Source organism: Lissotriton helveticus, chromosome 9 (assembly GCF_964261635.1).
Source record: "Lissotriton helveticus chromosome 9, aLisHel1.1, whole genome shotgun sequence".
In the NCBI taxonomy this organism is placed as follows: Eukaryota; Metazoa; Chordata; class Amphibia; order Caudata; family Salamandridae; genus Lissotriton; species Lissotriton helveticus.
The window spans coordinates 1001173871-1001192915 of record NC_136070.1 but is presented as its reverse complement, the minus strand read 5'-3'; the positions used below and the strand labels follow the sequence as shown (position 1 = coordinate 1001192915).

The 19045-nt window shown below is 41.6% G+C and overlaps 1 long non-coding RNA gene across 2 annotated transcripts in view; it reads right to left on the bottom strand.

Moving 5' to 3' along the window:
- Window positions 1-1094: 1094 nt before the first annotated feature.
- LOC144783116 (uncharacterized) overlaps window positions 1095-19045 on the bottom strand; it is a 130402-nt gene continuing 112451 nt past the window's right edge. For both annotated transcript variants that reach the window (XR_013601410.1, XR_013601411.1), the window contains exon 4: window positions 1095-1928. This is a non-coding gene — a long non-coding RNA (uncharacterized LOC144783116). The remainder of the gene's footprint in view (window positions 1929-19045) is intronic.

Here is a 19045-nt window from a genome sequence, read left to right as displayed (position 1 = left end):
AGCTGGATTTTTAGGGTAGGCCAGGGAACCCTTCATAGACGCAGTGTTATACTGAAGGAACTAAAACAGATGATTCAAGCAGAGTGCCAGAGCTAATAAATAACCACCGGGCTCTCCTCGACATGCTACAGTACCCACGAACCCCATTTTCAAAAGGACTGAGGAACAGTCCGCTTGTCTCTCTGAATTATTTGGTAATCTGTTGGCAGGGTCAGGCGCAAACCAGCTTGCGAGCTGGCAAGGAGCAGTCGGTGGGCCAGTTAAGTGCAACTGTGGTTAGGGTAGTGTTCTCCGCTGCATCAATATTAGAACGAACACCAATTCTAATGAATTTGCAAACTAAAAATAGATGGGACATGTGCCCTTCTTTTTGGAAAGTGGAACTTTTAGTACGGTGTAGGATGTTATAATAAACAACCATTTGCAATGCAATAGGTCTCGCATTTACGCGAGTTTAAGTTATTGACTTTGCAAATAACAATGACTCTTATTTTTGTTTTTAAAACATAAATAAAAGGCATTGTCATTTACAATGCCAATAGCTTAAACTTGTGTAAATGCGAGACCTATTGCATTGCAAATGCTTGTTTTTAAGGGTATTGTCCAACAGGAAGTGGGTGCTGGACCTTAGAGCCTACTACTATAATATATTTATATACATTTATTGGGGGAAACCGTGGTGTTTAACTGTGATTTAATTTCAGTATTCCTGTTGTTAACCAGCATTCAAACAATTATTTCTTCAAACACTAAATGGTAGTAATGGAAATTAAAAAATAAACATACAGGTGCATTGTGTTAGCTGCGGAGTAAGGAAGTGAGTGGAAAATAAATTCAGGTTTTGGTGCTTACTATTGAGGACCATTTCTTGAGCCATTGACAGGTCGGACAAGGCAAGATAATTGATGGAAGACAGAAAGAAGTGGTGGAGAAAGCCTGACATACTGGAAATTAAATTTTGGGAGCAATGGGGACACGCGAGTTAAGGAAGAAGCAGATGTAACAGAGAAAGACAGATTGTAGAGGTTAAGTTGGGAGGGACAGGATAAAGGATGATTGCAGTCAGGATGGGGGCAAAAAAAACACAGTTAAAATGTACTTGGTATATGCTTTTATTTAAAAATGCTCACTTTCTGAACGTGATTCAATGTGGACGACTATGGAGAAACAAGTTCCTGCAAATAACAATGATTATTATTTGTCAACAGGCTTAATTATAAACTAGCCGTCTGTGAAAAACACAAGTATGTCATGTATGAGCATCTAGTGACATGATGTGCTCTTGGAAAAGAAAAACAGCAAGTGCTCACTTTCCAAAATGTCCTCAAGTGGTTAAAGGACAATAATCCAGATCTTATGAAGACAAAGCGTTACTGGCAGCACTCTTGTCAGCTCTTAGCAACATCTAAGAATCCTACAATGCCATCCAAAACTCAAAAAGTGCGTTGAAAAGGCACCACTCCCCTCAAATGGACCTTGGAGCAGTTAATTCATGGTCACAGTATTGCACTTCTATCACTTCTTCTTTTGAACATGAGCACAGTCATATTTCCCTCTCACGACTTTCAGCTTGACCCCAGGCAGATCCTGAGTCCGACCTCCCTCAACTAGTACAATGTTGTGTTCCTGCAGGTTGTGACCCTCGCCAGGAATGAAAACAATCACTTCTTTCCCATTGCTGAGCCGTACCCGGGCACACTTGCGGTTAGCAGAGTTGGGTTTCTTCGGTTTGCGGATCATGGTTTTCAGAACAACTCCTTTCAGCTGGGGGCAGCCAAATGTCGGGCCAAGCTTTGGCTGTGGAACTTTTGGCCTGCCCTTGCGGTGCATCTGGTTCAGTGTAGCCATGGACCGGGCCTCTTGGTAGGTCACTGCCTGGTGCAATAAACCGGTTCTTGCCATGAAGGCCTGCGACACCATGGATGCACCTGTAGGGAAATAAATATACATCACTTATTTTGAACGGATTCTCAGCGGACATTATAATGATTCCTCAATATCCCAATTAGACACTCTGTTATAGCTATGCTGGTGAAACCCTCTAAGCAGTGGCTCTCCAACAAAGTAGGACTGCCCATAAGCAAAGATTTTTCAAAAACATAATTACTTCTTGGCATAATGCACCAGTGTGCTAGTCACTTCAGCTGGTGTTTGAGTCCAAAACGAGTTTTCCCCATGCAATTTCCTGCAGGTATTTTCGACATGGCTACAGACCGAACCGCTGAACGGAATTACACCAAATTAGGCAGAAAGCTAGATCTTGGCCAATAAAGAGTGCTTTTTGTAATCTGGTGTAAATCCGTTCAGTGGTTTTTAAGTAATAAGAATAAAAAAACATTATGTATATCCAGGGGGAGGAACCGACAGATCTCATGGTGAGATCTGATTGGCTGCCACCACTTCATCCAGGAAGTGGCGACAGCCATCTTGGAACTCGGCCTGAACCCCAAGAAAAACATTAGAAAATAAAGATAAAAGGGCAGGGTATGAATAACCTGACCCTGTAGGCCTGGCAGTTGGGACTCCAGATAGCCACAATCTCTTGCGCTCTTATTTAGGTTTCGCCTAGGCAGCACTTGTGCGGTCTCTTTGAGATGTGCTGTATTCAGGCATGGACTTTAAGCTCAGCCCACTTTCCGCAATCTTTTCAATTGACTCCTGTTACTATCCTGTGTAAATGATGGCTTTTGATTCGTTAATAGGCTTAGTAGTCCCTCCTTTTTTTTTCCTGCTGTAACCTCCCTTGAGGACTGCCCGTTACATGTGTTGTTACTCAGTATGTTTTATTTACTGTTCATGAGCATTATTTTCTTAATCACTTTTTCCTATCTGCTGTTGCAGGCACAACAGGCTTTCTGCTCTCCACTTCAGCAAACCAGAGTCCACATGTTTTTGTGGCTCAGCGTGGCACCCGATAATGGACACCGCGATTTATCTTTTACAGACACAAGCTCCCTTCCAGTCCCACACTGGCTGCCTCGTTTTATGCTTCCTCAGATTATTTATTAGTTGCTTTCGCTTTAGGCATGCCGACCCCCTCACCCCTCCCACAATACTGCTTGCCCACCCCCAGGACCCCTCTGAGATCACTTCTCTTTTTTAGTTAAATTAAAATGAATACCCTCTCAGGGGTTTACAATGTGTGTGTCATGGCACCCCAGTGCGCTGTAAAGAGTAGCCAGGGGTGCCGAACTAAGCACACTGTTTGGGAATCAGATACGCTTGGTCACGTAAACAAGCTAAATCTGCAGTAAAATGCTCCCTCCGCTTCCCTTCCCTCCCCTCCCCGCTCTAAAGCAGGCAATTGGTCCAAGGCGGGTGCATGTCCCGCCTTCTCGGTCCCCTGGCCTAGGCTGCGCGGGAGTGAGCAGCAGCGCCATCTGTTTCCAATTATCTAATTGGAAACATATGGCGGTCAGCGCTGGTCATCTTGCTTTTTGGGGTTACTTGAAGGTATGGCAGGCATTCAACCTCTTCTCTGCGGTGCAGTCTGTTGTTGTGCACATTTTCTGCACAAATTGATTTATCACTTTCTTACTGCCAGAGCCTTTCTTCTGGGATGTGGAAGGAGGCCCCCCACACAATACCACTCAGTGCCACATAATTACATGCCACATAATTGCACTCTACTGAATGAAACATACACTCTCGACACAACACCCCTCAGTGCCACATAATTACACTCTACTGAATACAACATACACTCCCCCTAATACCACTCAGTACCACATAATTACACGTCACCCAATTACACTCTACTCAATGCAACATAAATACACTCCACATAATACCACAGTGCCACATATATGCCACATAATTACACTGCACTCAATGCAACATACACTCTAAATAATACTACTCAGTGCCACATAATTAGATGCCACATAAAACACTCCACTGAATGCAACACACTCCACACAATACCACTCAGTGCTACACAATTACACTGCACTCAATGCAACATACACTCCACACAATACCACTCAGTGCTACATAATTACACACCACATAATTACAGTCTACTCAATGCAACATACATACACTCCATATAATACCACTTAGTGATACATAATTACACGACACAATTACACTCTACTGAATACAACAAACACTCCCCATAATACCACTCAGTGCCACATAATTACACGCCTCATATAATTACACTCTACTCAATGCAACAAATACACCCCACATACCACTCAGTTCCACATAATTACAAGACATACAAAGATACTCTACTCAATGCAACATAAATACACTCCACATAATACCACTCAGTGTGACAGTTACACACCACATAATTATACTCTACTCAATTCAACATAAATACACTTCATATACTACCAGTCAGTGCCACATACTTATATGCCACATATTGACTCTACTCAATGCTACATAAATAGACACCATAATACCACTCAGAACCACATAATTACACTTTACTCAATGAAACATGCACTCCTCAAAATACCACTCAGTGCCACATAATTACACGCCATATAATTGCACTCAATTCAATGCAACATAAATACACTCCACATAAATGCACTCTATCCCAGACACCACCAATCAACATAAATGCACTCCACACCATGACACAATTTCACTAAACATAATTTCTCTCAACACCACAGTTACAGGCCACACAATCCAACTCCACACATTTCCAATACACACCACATATTTACACATCAAACAACATATTTCAACTCCACAACCCACAACGTACCTCCAATCCACACCATATAGTGTCACCACCTGAGCACCAAACATCATTCACCACCACCATTTTGTATCAGTGCACCACCTAAGCATCACGTCAGTCTGCCCTTGGAATCTGGCATCTGTTGATGCTCCCCTAGTGTCTGTCCGCTGTTCGTGTTCTAATTAAATTACTGTTTTTTCAACCTCCACTCCCCCGTTATTAATGTCCCGCTCCCCCACAACAACAAAAATGTATAACAAATAAGCATGAGAAGAGGCAGGAAGAAGTTGCCAGCAGTGCAAGTACAAACAAAACTATAAGACATTTATGTTAAAATCTTTTTTTAGTCCGGTTTTTCAGTTTTATATAATGTCGTCTTCGTTTGTATAAAGGTAACAAAAATGCTTAACACTTTTTATTATAACTTTTCAACATAATGAACAGCAGCCACAATGCTCTACAACATAGCCATAAGTTTTGGCTAAACACATAAGGTCCCAAAGGCGAGACCCATTGGCTATGCCAATTCTTGGTATTACTTGCTATGGCTACTATCAACAAGCATGATTTGCAGTGGGCGGGGCTTTAAACTGATTCACTGCACAAGTGTGAATCCCAGACTTCCTATGAGCAAATCTGGTTGATATATTACGGCAGTCCTGCCGTGAGGACTGCACCACCAACTAAATGGAATATCAGGCCACTGATTTAAACTGTTCTTATCTAGGAGTGGCACTTGCAGGAATACGTAATTAGAAAACTGGTGTCACACTGGGAGGGCCAAGAAATATTTTTTACTAACTGGTAGAACGGCGCACACCTACTGAAAGGTAAAAAGAAAAAGGGAGCACTACATGTCACAGCATGCTAGTTGAATTCCTGTGCGGCCCACCGGAGGGCGGGACTTGTAATAAGCATGCAGTCTCAGAACAGAATTGCAGTTTGAATGCCAGTTTCCTGTCTTGAACATTAAAGTGCCGTTTTTGAAAAGAGTTCACCTGCAAGTGAGTGTGTCTTCGTCCTATGGGCAAATCTGATATTTTTTCCAAAACTTGCGGTCTGCCTGCCTCCACCAAATCACAGGTGGTGCTTGGGTAAGCGCTGCCACTAGGTACCTATAATTGTCACTGCGCCTTGTTCAAAAAGAGACTGTGCACTCCAAGTGGGAGACAATCCTAATTTTATTGCATTCCACTTCCATGGTAAGAGAGACGCATTTCAGCATTTGCTGCATTTTTCAATCTTTAAGTTCAAATCGCCATTTTGAGTGCATAATTTACACAAATCTCGGTCTTCAACAACATGGAAGAAATATTTAATCGTTAAAGTTCAACACCATGACCGCGATATTAAACGTAATGTTTCTCAAATATCCAAGGTTACATTATTAGCATTTAAAATGTTCAAAATCACTTCAAAGCACATCAAAACGTTAGCTCATTGTGGAAAGCGGCATAACCTTTTCATCCATTGACAACTTAGTTAGTAGCCAATATACATGCGTTAGCCACCACATCTACTTTTTGGACATTCCAAGATGAAATGGAAAGAGATCAGATTGTGCACAGGACAAAAAGTTTAAAGGATTTAAGGAAAGTTATCGTTGACCAAGAAACTTACTTTAGAAAAAGGCATTGAAATTGTGCATCGCTTTGACAAAACCAATAAGGGAATAAAAGAACTGGAGAACAAAACTAAATAGCATACAATTGTTCAGTCAAGTGAATAGAATGGTACAGGCAATAGGCAAACTCAAAAAAAGGAACGTACAAAAATGGTGAGGCTGCAGGAGGTAGTAAGAAATGCATGTGTTACAGATGTGGATTAAGTGGCCACACGAACAATGTTAGTGAAAAGCGCACACTGTTACTCAAATGAAACTGTGTTTCTCGATATGTGTGCTATGTTGAGAAATATGCCTGCGGAGCATATGGAATACAACTAAAAAAGTGGCCTAGTTCCAGGGTGGCAACTAGGACTACAACACGCACTACGAATTGTACAGTATGAACTTTAAACGTAAATTTAATGATAATTCTTCTGTTTATTTTCACACAATGTACATTTCAACATCAAATATTTGCTTATTCTGATTTGCAAGAAAACAAACTACATTATAACAAGGTTGTAGTACAACAGACTTTTCTGTATGACAAATTGCAGAACCCAATGCATTTCGGGACAATTAGTCCCTTCATCAGGGGTATTCTGTAAGAAGGAAAGGAAAACAATTCAAATAATGCACATTTATACTGTACAATTGGTAGTGCGTGTTGTAGTCCTAGTTGCCACCCCGGAACTAGTTTTTTTAAGAGGCCACAAGGCCACAGTCAACATATGTCCCACCATAAGACAACTTTGTAGAAAATGCATGCGAAGGAACGTTATGTGAAAGTCTGCAAGGTTAAAATATTAAGGGGTAGGGGTGTCCGTGGTAACACACAAATTGTGGCTATAAAGAAATATAATGATCTGGAAGAAGAATCATACTTGAGGCTCGTGAAGTGAGGCAGTTTGACATAAAGGGCTTGTCTTGCACCATGAAAACAGATTGGGTGGAGGTGCCTGTTATAGTAAATTCAGGTGCCTGATAAAACGTTCATTGGGGTGATCAAATGAAAAACATTTATTGACTAAGTGTTACTTCACCTGGATATGAGATTGAAATATATCGAAATAAGCCTATCAATATCTTGGGGTAGATTATGAGGAGAATAGCATTAACTCCCTAGTTTAAGCAGCTCGTATGGGATCAGTTGTATTGGGCTGGTTCCAAAAAGGGGATCTCATGATCATGCTGGATCTCAATGATCCAAGGAAGAGTTAAATAAGCTAGGTAGGGCAGGTGTAATAAAAGTGATGGAATGCTTAGAATGGTTGTGCCTATAGTTTAGCTCACGAACCACATAGCAGAGAAATCAGACTGTGCAGATTTACAAGACTTCAATGTAATTAGGCAGAATGCCACCCTTTGTTAAACATCAGGGAAATCTGGTCCACGATAAGTGGTGCAGAATTATGTAGCATGCTAAACCTATCATTCCGCAAACCTTCAAATAGCTTTTCATGATCAATCAAAAATGGTAAGATCTTTTACTATGCAAGAGGGTGATTTCAGGTACAAACGCATGCCTTTGGGGGTAATATCGGCAGCTACAGTCCTCCAGAGATTTAGGCACTCATTTTTAAGGTGTGTCAGACATTTCGTCTTTTCAACACAATATTTTAGTTTATTGGAAATGGAGTAAAGAACATGATATGACACTAATAAGATTTTTTTTTTCAAATCTTTTGATTGAAAACAGGCTTGACATTCAAGAATGGTACATTATTATATACAGTGGCAACAAGGGTTGTGAAATAGCAAAACAGAACAAAAATCACAGTTCGAGCGTATTAAAATCTCATGCAACAAACCGTCTCTCGCCCTCAGAGGCTCACAGATACCTCCCCTGTAGGTGTTCCATTAGTCCCATATCTCAGTCTACTTGGCGGGCACCCCCTAGCTTCATATATGGTTCTTTTTTTTTGCCATACACTGCTGTATAACATTTTAGGACCCTATTGTAATTTTCCCAATTCATGCCCTTATATAGGTATAAATCACCATATCCTTATATAGGCATAGAAATCGTAACCATATTTAGAAATAGCTCATGCAGTCCACATACGGCAGGGCTACTTCCACTTGTTCCGAAAATCCACAACGATTTCTTGGAAAACTTGACTTCAGCAGCTAGGGACTTCCCCTTGCTCGAATACTGACTTGTCCTAGAACTCATGGGGTTTTCAAAGAACTGAGACTCTTTGATGACGTTAGTATGTCCACCTTTACGTCAAACTCGGTACCTTCTAGGTATAAATATGCCCACACTTGCCATAGCAAACACACGGTGGTTTGGAGCAGTTCGACTATCTACTTGCTCGACGCACCCTGCTACTGCAAGTGCTGAAGGAAGCAGACCCTCCAGCAGACGCACTGAGAAAGACGCCGTCTTTTCTCCTGCCAAGAAATCCAGCTCCAGTGTTTCCAAGCTACCCTTGCCGGTTGTTGGGAAATCGAGTCCTGACACTGACCGTCTTCATTCTACACCAAGATACGGAGCTGATTAAACCCTTAGAGAAATCTTGGATAGATTCTTGGCAAAAGAATATTACATTTATGCTACACCTCACTTACTCCTTCCCTCGTACTAAGCTTAGGTTAGATACACCGGGGTAGGCGTATTTTAGACGCACCAGTCGAGTACTTTTTAGCCTCTGTTATTTATGTATGTATTCATCTATGGTCTAGGAACCATACAATGCTCTTACAGTATTATTTTATTCTACTCTTTCTACTGTATGCATTATATTTTGCACCCAGTAGTACGATTGTAGCAGTTTATTTCTTATGCTTGAGAAAGAAGACTGATCAATAAATACCTTTGTTTTGAAAACGCACGTCTCTCTACTTCTCTGCAACTCTGTTGAAACGAAGCATGCACGAATAACTGAGTAAAATATCTATCTATTGTTTCCACGACTCTGAAGATCAGTTTTATCTTGGGGAAACAAAGTTGTCATGTTTATGCGATTGTCAGAAACTAAATCCCTTCTTGTGAACTCGAGAAAGTTTCTAGTGACCTCTGAGCTAGCTGGCACTCACAATTAAGTCCAATATGTATGTATGTATGTATGTATGTATGTATAAATCGTTTTATAACGCGCTCTGTTACTTGGGAGTATCCTGGCGCGATGGGAAAGAGCAAGAGGAGAACAAACAGGAATCAGCTTATGTCACACTCTTAAACAGATGGGTTTTGAGATTTTTCTTGAACTGGGCTAAACATTGACTGGAACGCAGGTGAAAGGGAAGGGCATTCCAGGCTCGGGCTGCTACTACTGCAATGGACTGGCCTCCTAGCCTGGTTCGCTTAAACCGGGGGAGGGTCATTTTAAACAGAGAGGATGATCTAAGAACTCTTGTAGGGGCATAGAGAGTAAATCTCTTCTTCAAATATGCAGGTCCTTGGTCGTTAATAACAAAACAACCAGTTACTGGGAGGCACAGCTAGACACCGCTCTGACCGAACAAGAAAGACACACCCTCTGGATGGCCCTTTAAAAAAATATGATCTCCCCGGTGCTAGCCCAGACAAAATTCTGGCTGCTGCACAAAATCTACTGGACCCCGGCTCGCTTAGCGTCCATGGTTCTGAGGGAACACAACCGATAGTGGAACTGTGACACAGAGCAGGGGGACCTGGCACACCTCATCTTCCACTGCACAAAGGTCAAAAAATTATGGGACAAAATATTTACCTTCATAAACAAAGCCTTAGGGTGCACACTTAAAGAAAGGTTTGCCTCAATCACCACCGCATTTATAACATCTGATCTAGACACGCAACACAACAGACACCTCATTGACCTCCTGCTAACAGCAGCAATTAAAATAGTACTCACCAATTGGAAGGACACCTCCAAAGCCACCTTCAAGGAGTGGCTCAACTGGGTGACATTCTTGAGAGGTGCCGACCTCACAACCCTACGTAATACACCATGGAGAAACCCCAACAGGGGTATGTGGGCTTCCCTGGACAGGTTCTAGACCCGTATGAACCACCTTGAAGGTGCTGGTCCGTACCAGTGGCATAGCCCTGCACCTCTCCTCCAATTAGAGCAGGACACCCCCTTCCCCCTAGAATCTTCCCTCTCTCCCCCCTCTTTACTTTATCCCAGAGTAGACAATTGAACAGGGGGCCGATCAAGCTCATAATTTGCTACAACCCGACCAACCTTACGGACATCCCCAGCACAAAGCGTCACCGAGTATATGTTATATGTTTTACAATAGTTTTAGCAGGGACGTTCAAGCCTATGTAAACCATGCTACCAGCACCTATGTCAAATGGAATGTCACCCTGTATGGACAAAGCGAAGATGACTACATGTTAATTGTCATATGTGTATGTCTAAAAACCCAATAAAAATATTTTTTTTTAAATAAAAAATAAAATCAACATAGAATTGGCTACCCCCAATTGGCATAAGCTTGCTTTCTTACAAGTCCCGAGTATATGGTACCAAGAGCACCCAGGGCATGCAAGACAGATTATAGGCGCTGAAAGCGTACACGTTTACGTTTTAAACAGTGAAACACTGGACTCTAACTTATCATATTGTTGCTACAAGCACATAGCATGAAGAATTGTACATTTACGACCTGCATCGATCAGCCTTGGGATCCCATTCCGTGTGCGGACGGCTGGCTCTATTCTAGCGGTGGATTACCATCCTTGCACAGAAATAGCTGCCGCCTCTCTGCGGTCCCACTCACCCTTCTTTTTACATGCTTCAACTGCTACATAACAGCTGTCCTTCAGTATTTGCCAAGGTTTGCATATGAATTTTATCTTTTTAATGTGAAATAACTTTGAATTAAGAAGCTTGCAAAATAGCATGTAGAGTTACCACTTTTCACCAGTTCACTACACAAGTAGTTTACTGCCCTAGACTTTTGTGTGACCCAATAGAGCATACTGGATGTTGTAGTTGTTTGAATTTTTAGACCCAATTGGATTACCATCTCCCAAATCATTGATTTCTAGATGGAAAGTTCAGGACTGGATATCGTGCTGCCTTCATTCGATTTCTTGCCATTACCATTCTTTATTTTAGAGTTGTAGCAAGGGATTGTTTTTATTTAAGACTGCTTCTCCAGCAAGTCCTTCACAGCCACCTCCATTGCCTTGTTTACCTTGTCTGTATTCTTGACTTTTAATGGCGGATTTATGGACCTTGGGTCAAAACATCTCATCTTTATGGCCATTACCAAGGGAAATCTAAGTAGTGGTGGTGTTTGTGCCGTGTGCGCCTTCCAAACATTTGCGGTTGCATTAAGTTGTTTGCGTGTGTAACAGAGATTGTTCTTGTTTTAATCAGTGCTCCATTCCTTACCTTCTCGTCCTTGTTGTTTGTAAATTTGCCTGTTCACCGTCTATATTTTCTATCCTATTTCTCCACATATTTACTATCCACATAATTCCTCTGCACACCTTTCCATATAATTCCATTACACACATCCGCACCAGACAAGTACACGCCACACAATTTCACAACTAATAATTGCAATCCAAACCACATAATTCCACTACACACCACACACACACACTCCATAACACATAGGTAAAAGACATTGCAATTTACAATGCCAATAGCTCCAACTCAAGCAAATGCAAGACCTATTGGATTCCAATGCTTGTTGTAAATTAGTGTCAAGTTTCTTTTGTGTTGTGTGGCTTTCTTATTTCATCGTGTGCTACTGTTAAATGCTTTCCACTAAGGGCCTAATTACAAGTTCGGCGGTCTGATGGACCGCTGAACCCGTGGTAGCGGTGTGGCCACCACCACACCTGTGGTCCGACCGCTGTATTCAGAGTTTGGCAGTCGGACCGCCACAGGACCATTGCGGATCATAGATCCCACTGCAGTGTTTAGAGGCCTTAATATGCTGGCGGTACCGATGCGGCACTGGCAAGCATATTATGAGTTGCTTCACTGCAACCCTAACTACTTACAGGGACCCGTGTGCAGGGGGCGCACATGTTGTGCCCACTGCATGTGTGCACCCCAAATTCCTGCACAGGAAGACAAGCACAACATGGTGCTTTTCTTCCTGTGCAGGAACGTGCTGCAGCGCTCTCAAGGCATTGCCTTTCTATGTCTCTGCTTTGAGCCTTAGAAAGTCATAGTCGCAGTACAGCCAGTCAGGATTCAACTCTTAATCCGGCGGGCTACGTGTTTGGCGGTCTCGCAGCGTGGTGGCCTGCTGTGAGACCGCCAAACTTATAATCAGGCCCTAAGTTCCTTTGTTAAAGCCTTGCTGCTCGAAAGCCATAGCTATCCAGGCTTTAGATTAAGGTTGTTCAAACAAGCCTGACTGGACCCAAGACAGTTTTTGCAAGTGTATTCCAATGTAAGGCAACACAGCCGTACCATATAATATACCAAAATTCTCACACCAGGTATTTCCGGGACATTCAATTTTGGCAGGTTTATTTTTATACATTATAAACATATTAAGATTATTGGCGTACTGTACAGTTATTATGCTTCCTCTTTATCACTCACTTATATAAAACAGCACATCTTCTCCTGATAACATTTACTTGCATACAATGTAATATGAAAGTACAGTACATGTTATAAATCAATCCTGGGTTCGTGAAAAAATTTCTGTCCAAGACATTCTTTGTAGGTGCATAAACTTAGAAACAAATGTTATGACTATTTAGCTCTGGTGGTTCCCCCTCATGTGTGGAAAATATCATGTTCCCTCCATAAAGCAATATACAACCGGACTGGATTTTCTATTTGAGGAGTGAAACCATAGCAGGTTACCATCAATTCCAGGCAATTCTCTAGATTGTTGGACTCAACAGTGTATGGTTAGTAAAATCGATATTTAAAGAAGGCTTAATAAGTCTAATCTGCAACTCAGACTTCCAGCAATGATTTTTAAAATGTTTCACTACACAAGTCTTTTGTACAAACCCTAGCACTAACTAGGTGGCTATCCTTGTGTTTTGGAACTAAATGTTTTAAGGTATGAAACACGGTTCAGCACAGAAGAGGTACCTTACAACAAAATTTACATTTTCTTTATGAATATTTTAAGTAAAATATTTTATATTTTTTCTTATATGCTTAAAATGAGTGTTGTGCTTTTGTTTTTCATTTCCTTATTCCATATTTGTTGATGTTCTCTGGAAAACAATCTTAAATTAAATCTACTGGAAGAATTTCATCAGTATTTTAATCCTATGCGTTTTCTTCTGTTTGCGGTGTTGGATAACAACTTGACAGAGTATAAATACACTCCAAATCTAGCAGCTTTTAGCTTTCATCGACCACTTAAGACCATGGACTCTAGGGACACGGTGAGTAAAACCTCTAGTCCAGTAAAATGTAATTTTTGTCTTTATGCAGAGAACATATTTCCTCTGCCTGATCCTTTCAATATTGCCTTTTTGTAGCTTGCATAATGGAGGCTCCTTAAGAACAGAAATCTTTGAAAACTAACCACTGGGTTCATCAGTCTTTTACTTTAAATTTTGTTAGTGAAACAACTCTTTTTTAATAAAATTGACAATACTGAAAGGAAATTCTATCAATGCTTTTAACAGTTAAACAATGTAGGGGCATTTATATGAAATACTGAAGAATTATCATGTAAATTCGTAAAAAAGGCACAAACGCTTTCCATTAATGATTCTTATTACTTTTGTGATTGGGCATTTTTTTTAAATTATTTCTTGGCTTGGAATATTATGAGTGAAAATACAAATCATCTCTTGGTTGGCCTTCAATCCTGAACCAGATGTAGTTTGACCATTTTTATCATACGGTTAAAAGACTTGTTCAGTAATGTTAAACCATCAAATTATAAAATATGCATCATGTATGTACAGAGTAATTTTAAAACAGCAAGTAGTTTCGGATACTTCCATAAAACATTTGAGTGAGTAAAACTACTGCGGAAGGTTTTCTTAACTATGATTTTTTTGCATAAATATAAAGCTGTAAAAACTGGTTACAATATAGTATAAAAGGACAGATGCTGCCCAGTCTTTAAAACTGATGCAAATATGAATTCACTCACAGAATGCTTTAACATTTTCAGCTGTACATTTGGATTCCTTAATAAAATACACTTTATTAATATTATTTAGTTTTCTAAGCAGTCGTGCACCACCCCAGTAGACCTTGCGGACACCGAGGGGGTCTCCGGTCCACAGGTTAAGAACCACCGTTCTAAGTGATTCTCAGATATTTTGGTGTCCTGACTAGTCAAATTGTAAACTTAATTTATGGAACAGTGTAACATCAAACATTTTACGCTGGGCTCATATTTAGTGTTTAATGCCCAGTAAGGTGACAAAATAGTGTTGTTATACGGTCTTATAACTTTGTTAAATATGGATTCAAAAACGTTGGTTAACGTTTTGGCAATTCAGGTGTCTACATGGATACACCTGGAACAAAACAGGTGGCAGGTATACTAAAATTTATCCAGGTTAAAGGATTAAACTTCAGATAAATGTTCTTAGAGGTGAATGAAATGCTGATACTCTGTTCCTTATCCTCTGGGAATGCTGGTTGTTGGAGGAGATCTAGATGTACATTTTTGTGTTATGTTGAAGATTGTGTTATTTATTAATTTGAGTTTATGATTCAGACCAGTTGTTCTTAACCTGTGGTCCGGCCACTCCTGGTAATCTCCGAAGCCTACTCAGGGGGGTATGCAATAGCTTACAAAATTAAATAACAGATTAATAATGTGCTTATAAATAAAAGAGTAAAATTGACAATTTTAATACGTTCTGTAAATATGAAGGAATTTGAAATTACAGGCTAAAATGTAACTTGGTATCCTCAGATGGATTCTCGGGAGCAGTGCAAGTGGATCAAATGGACTGTAGTATGGACAACGGGTGGCTTCAACTGAATTTCAAAAAAGCTCCAACCTTCCCATCAAAATGTATATTGTTTTTAATATTTGTTTTTGAATTAAGTAAAATATTTTATCATTTGAGTGTTTGTTTGACCATTGCATGTTTTCGATATTTGTGTATCATTTTGTCATCTAAATTGCTTAGGGCAGGGATGGAGCACTGCAGGACTTGAAAAATCTACTCACCCACTTGCTATGGCGAATCAAATTTGATCAGGTCGAGCTACAATTAGGACCTACTCACCCGTTCTGGCGAGTTGACAAAGAAAAGGTGTTCTGTTCAGTAGGAAAGTGAAGGAGCAATAAAAATGCCTTTAAATCTTGTTTTCATCTGGTCATATTTGCTCAGTGTTGAGAGACAGAGGTCAGAAGTGAGTTTACAATTACTTTTCCTTCTCTGACTGCCGAGTTCCAGGATTTTGTAAAGTGACTGTCTGCCAGCTGTACAAAGTGTGAAGTGAAAGGCTGTAGGACAGTGGTCTTCAAACTTGTTAATGCAGCGAGCCCCCAGTGTAAAAAATAAAATTAAAAAAAACTTTGCCCTCTACCCCCTTCTGGAATGTTTAAATATGTCCAGACTTATTTAAAAATTGCAGTTAAGTATCCCCTTTTAAAACTGAAATCAAATACATGTTTGCGGAACAAACTATTGTGGTTAGCTGGGCCTTACTAACGTGTAGAAGTATTCACAGTGTAATTATCAGAAATGGAGAGGGTTGAAGAATATTTGGAACGCCTTTACATTTGACACATACTACTAGCCAGATATAAATGAGAAACAAGGTTAATGATGGCCCATTACAGAGAGGCTTACTACCGCTCTTAAAAACAAAACATCAGCCTAATGCTTCTTTCAATGAGAGCCCCCCACACTGGATCAGTTAAGGCCCGCTCCCTATGTTGAAGACCCCTGCTGTAGGGTTTTTCATAACACACGTTTCAAAATATATTTCAGTAGTTGTGAAAGCCCATTTTTGGTACTTGTGTGTGATGGAAAAAATATTTTAAAAGAATGAAAAACAAATCAGAACACTTCACTTGGTGATATGCAAATGATAAATGTGTTTTCAGAAACCCAATTTTCACATATTGTTTATACGCTATATAGTTTTTACAGTAACGCAACAAAGTAGTGGAAATGTTTTGGGCCATTTCTTGGAAAATGTACTGTTTATAGAGGATAGTGCACTACCACATCATGCTTTAGTAATAGTGAATGCTTACACATGAACTGAGAAACACTCCTGCACCTGCCCGGATGGCAATGCTTTTAGTAAACGGAGAGGCAAGTCGGGGATCATGTGTACCCTATATGTGGGCTAGATTCTTATTACACATTGAGCAAACATTTAGTCTATTTAATCAAACAAAAGAATTTTGTACAGCAAAAATGCTGAAAGCACATATTCGAAGGTGCACTTCTATGTGAGAATGGCGAATAATACCTTCTATAACATAAAATATTTGCCAATGATCACACAATTTGAGGCTGTTTACAGGTCAAGTACATTACAGTTAGGTCAAGTAGATTATTCAAGTTACTCGGCTAGCAGGTCTATCAACATTTTTAGAACTCTGAAGCCTGCACTGGCACTTATTTTTCCATATTAAATATTTACTGAGTGCAAGAGAGGGGAAAAAACTCACAGATTGGTAAGAAAGCACAAGAAAAAGACTGCAAAACCATCACAAACAGAAAGCAGGACTCTGAAAGGGCGAGAAAAAGAGGCAGGCAGTGCCTGGTTGTGGATTGAAGACTACTGGCCTTTGTATACAGCATGCCAACATTGAACTGCACCGGTTGCAGACTTCTTAGCAGAGCTTCGGCATCAGCACTCTTTCTTTCACAAATTAAGCACTGGTCCCCAGATCTCATTAATGATTCAGTGGGGGTACCCGGATTCTCGTAACGCTTAAGTGAGGTTCCACGTAAGTCACAAACACTAATCTAGACAAACTCACTGCTGGGCTGTGGTTACACCGCTGCACATGATGTGTAGGGAGAAATGCTGTGATCTTAGATTGTATAGACTTTAGACATTTGCAAAAATCTTGTCACCTATCATATCTGAGGGAAGTTGCGCCATCGGACATTTTTAGGGCTCGTGGCGTTAACCGCGCGAAGCGCGGTCTCGCCAGAGCCCCTATTGTCAGCGAGTCTGCTTTCCAGGAGAGGGGACAGGAGCTGGCCGCGCGCTTGGAATTGAGCGGGCCCCGCGCACGTGAACGCGCTCGCTGTGCCCAGCTCCTGTCTCCTCTCCTGGAAAGCTGTACCACACAGCCACACCTCCCCCCTGCACGCATGCACACACACACGAGCACACCTACACACAAGCACACGCACCAATGCATACAGACACCCCCGCCGTCGCACACATACCCACACACACACACACACCAGCGCACCATACACACATGCGCACCCCCCGCCCCCCAAGCCCCACTTACCGCCACTCCGGACTAATGCATCATCCGCTTGGCTCTCCCTCGGGCATGGGAGCCCCGCGTCACCAGCACTGCTTTTCTGGCCAGCCACTCCTTGGGCGTGGGCTTCCGAAGACGGAAGTCCCGCCCCACGGCAAGTTTCGTTTTTGCCCACGGTTTCGTTTTTGCTTACGTCTTAACTTCCTTGCAAGACAAAATCACTAACAATCAAAATAGGTTTTTAGGGCGAGGCCTCCGCCCACGTAAGTGGGAGGAGTTTCGAGATCCTAATGTTAAAGAAGAGAAAAAAAAAGTATCTCCTAGGGCTTTGGCGAGACAAATTCCACACATTCCTTAGTGTGTTCTGTCATCTGGCCAGTGATTCGTCTTCCTTGTGTTGTCGTTTTAATAGGCTTGAAGTGATAGGGTAAATGTAGTTTTCATCCGCCATGTTGGGCATTTTTCGTTCGTGCTCGCGCAAAGAAGTACATTAATTATAATTAGGAGCTGTCAGGGTGCCTCCGTAAGTGAATCCAGATGGCCGGGCGCGTTCACCATTCAGCAGCGCTCAGCGCGCAGCTGCTCCATGCCAGGCCGGGAAAGGGCTTCATTAGCCTCACTCATCCGGCGCTGAGACAGTCCCCCTCCCTCTTCTGTATCGGCGAAACAGGACAACTGGGGGGGGGGGGGGTTGCCTAAAATATCCTGTTAAACGAGGTTGCTGAACTTGTAATAAACTGCGTTTTGCTGGACCCATAAAGGAAATGCAGTTGTTTACTATTCCATGGGTGAGTGTGTTGAAAAACATGGATGTAGGTTCGTTGTTATAAAAAATCCTGCTTGTGCAAGACTAATGTTTACTTGTTTTTATATGGTGTCTGGTGCCCTGGGGTTTAGATTTGCATCGATATAAATACTATTTGGAATTCCCTACCAATTCGGACTCCGTGATTATCGGCATTGACCAGAATGGAATGGAAGATGGAGGCCGCCTGCTCTAACTCAAACCCAAGGCACCCCAAGTCATCTTACCACCCTAACACTTAATCCTCCTATTATGTTGACATGGGTACCGGAAGCCCACTTGGCTGGGAGAGGCTCGTTAATGGTCTCTGGCATCTCCAAGACTGACCGCGCGGCCGGCCCGAAGCCTCACAGTAGCGCTCCAATGGAAAGCGCCTGCTTCAAAGCGCCCGCTCTTTCTGAAATGTTGGCCCCATAAACTCGCTTGGTGTCACATGTTTGGGGTAATAATATATGGCTGTAGTTTGTAAAGGCAATGCCTTGTTTACAGCACAGACCATCAAAGCCCCCCCCCCCCCCAAACCCCCTCGGGGGACTCCCCACTCCACTGATGCCAGCAATAAACAGATTGTATGATCGGCTCTCCCCCGTTTTGTGTTTGTGGCTGCAGCGCT